Below are 2,887 nucleotides of genomic sequence, written 5' to 3'. Positions count from 1 at the left end.
ATCCGTAGGGTGCCGGGAGCCCGAACGGCGAGCGGCTCCGGCTGCTGCCGGGACCGCGGGGCTTCGAGCCGCTCCGGCCGCGGCCGGGACCCCGTGCCGGAAGCCGGCATCCCGGGACGGCCCCGGGACGGCCCCGGTCGCCGGCCGGGTGACGTTCAGCGAAGCGGCTGCCGCCAGTCTTTGGGCCTCCCCCGTGCCGGGGGCCGCGGGGCTTCGAGTCGGTCCGGCCGCGGCTGGGACCCCCGTGCCTGTCGCAGGCTTCCCGGGACGGCCCCGGAACGGCCGCGGTCGCCGGCCGGGTGACGTTCACCGAGGCGACTGCCGGCTGTCTTCGAGCCCCCACCCCCTGCCGTGGCCGCGGGGATTCGCCCCGGTCCGGCAGCTGACGGTTCCCTGTGTCGGACGCCGGCTTCCCGGGACTGCCCCGGGACAGCCCCGGTCGCCTCCCCGGGTGACGTTCACCGAAGCTGCTGCCGCCTGTCTTTGTCCCCCCCCCCCCGTGCTCTCCCTCAGGCGGGAGGTAGACGTGCTCTCCCTGGGGCGAGTAGACGTGCTCTCCCTGGGCGAGTAGACGTGCTCTCCCTGGGCGAGTAGACGTGCTCTCCCTCGGCGAGTAGACGTGCTCTCCCTCGGCGAGTAGACGTGCTCTCCCTCGGCGAGTAGACGTGCTCTCCCTGGGCGAGTAGACGTGCTCTCCCTCGGCGGGTAGACGTGCTCTCCCTCGGCGAGTAGACGTGCTCTCCCTGGGCGAGTAGACGTGCTCTCCCTGGGCGAGTAGACGTGCTCTCCCTGGGCGAGTAGACGTGCTCTCCCTGGGCGAGTAGACGTGCTCTCCCTGGGCGAGTAGACGTGCTCTCCCTGGGCGAGTAGACGTGCTCTCCCTCGGCGAGTAGACGTGCTCTCCCTCGGCGAGTAGACGTGCTCTCCCTCGGCGAGTAGACGTGCTCTCCCTGGGCGAGTAGACGTGCTCTCCCTGGGCGAGTAGACGTGCTCTCCCTCGGCGAGTAGACGTGCTCTCCGCGGAGATCGCGCTTGTCGCCAAGGGGTCGCTGTTGCGCTCTGCCTCCGCCTACGTCATCGTACAAGCCGGCGTGATTTCTGCGACCTGCCGCTGGGCGGAGGTCGGCTGGTTGTGCGCTCGCGGAGCTGACGGCCCTCCAGTTCCGTATATGAGGGAACAAGCGACGCCGAGCACTCCCAGGGCAGCGCTGCCGAGCGGCTGCTCCAAGCCACCCGCCAGGCGGCTGGGCAGGGGTCCGTCTGGCTTCTCGGTGGCTTTCGCCCGGGTCAGAGAGGGGACCCGCGGGGCCGAACAAAGGCGCGGCGGTTTGGAGCGGCCGCTGGCGCACCCTCAGCGGTGTTGGATGGGTTTCGCTCGTCCGTGAGCCGGAGCCCAGCCCGGGCTCGGCAACGAAAGCGGGGAAAAGAAAAAAAGTTGACGAGTGGCTGGCGCCGGCCACTGCCGAAGTGTGGAACCCCCGAAGCGACGTTTGCCCGGTGGGGCACGGGGGCAGAGAAAGCCGGGGAGACGTGGTGCCGGCGTCGGTCCCACCAAGAATGGAAAGCAAGCCCGTCCAGGCACGGCGAGAGAGAGCCCGGTAAGGGGCAGAGAGAGTTCCCAGCACTGGACCCTCTTCACGGGGGTTCCCCCCCATGACCAAAGCCGCAGCCCGCGGGGGCACGGCATCGAAGGGAAAAGCCAGCGGCGGTGACTGGCCACTCGTATGCTATGGAGCCCGGCATGGGGGGAGGAGGGCAAGCCGGTGCCCCAGCACGGCTTCCTCCTGGCTCCAGAGGGGCGCCCCGTGATGGAGATGTAACTCGGTGCAGCTTGAGGGAAAATGCAAGCCCACATTTCGGGGAGGCAGAGGTGCCCTGTGAGCCGGTGCGGCCCGGTGCAGCTTGCCCCCCCCCCCCATCTCTGGAGGGCGCCCCGTTTGCTCCTCCGGCGTGTTGCCCGCACGCCGAGCCCCGTGCCTGCTGGCTGCTCCCGAGGGCGGTGGCGGGTGCGCGTGGCTGTGTCTGTCCCAGAAGAGCGAGGCCGTGGGGCCTCCGCTGGCTTCCTTTCCTTCTGTCCTTGTTGATCGATGAGGCCTTTCGGGTCGCGTCGGAAAGGGCCCCCGGCCGGCAGGGCAAGGGCGGTCTTCCTTTCCACTTCGCTTCCCGTCGCGTGTGAGGTGTCGTCCTCGTTCCCCCAGCCCCGAGCGGCTCGAGCGGGGGGGAGCCGTGGCGTTAGCGGCCCGGCGCGTGCCTTGCCGCATCCTCCCCTTTCCACCTCCCCCCCGGCGCTGGGGCAGGGTTCGGGGACCGGTCTACCGCAACCGGCTTTGTGACTGCTGCGTGGCCCCGTGAGTTTTCAGGTGTCCTAAAACGCGTGAGGCGCCGGTGTCGTCCTCGGTTCCGGGTACCCGCGGGTGCCGGCCGCGAGCAGCTGCGTGTGGCGGGGGTTGGCCGAGCCGAGAGCGAGGCGGCGGCGTCGCGAAAGTTAAAAGGGGCTAAAAGCGGCGCCGCGCGTGAGGCCTCACCTGCCCGGGTGGGGTCCCCGAGGGTTCCTCCCTAAATGAAACCTCTAGCCTGAGAGGGGCGGCTTTGTGGCCCGTACCCCCGCCCGCTGCCGAGCGAGCCGCCCCGGCTCTAAGGTCCTGGCGTGCCGGGGGCGCGCCCCGCTTCCGCGGGTCGCTGTCTCCTCTAGCACGTCCCGGTGCTCCCGTGGCAAGGCGGGGAGAGAGACGAGGGCCTTCTCCCCGCCGGGCGTGTCGGTATCGCTCGCTTCCGCTGCTGCTGCCTGAATCGTGCCCGGGATCTGGCAGCCAGGGGCCGGCCTCGGGGGCGGGGGAGCCCCAGCCGGCCTCTGTGGCCGCGTGGAGTCGGGAAGCGTGTGCTTGCG

Source organism: Melanerpes formicivorus, unplaced genomic scaffold (assembly GCF_026170545.1).
Source record: "Melanerpes formicivorus ecotype bairdi unplaced genomic scaffold, bMelFor1.0.p_v2 SCAF_745, whole genome shotgun sequence".
In the NCBI taxonomy this organism is placed as follows: Eukaryota; Metazoa; Chordata; class Aves; order Piciformes; family Picidae; genus Melanerpes; species Melanerpes formicivorus.
Note: the sequence above shows the minus strand (reverse complement) of the source record.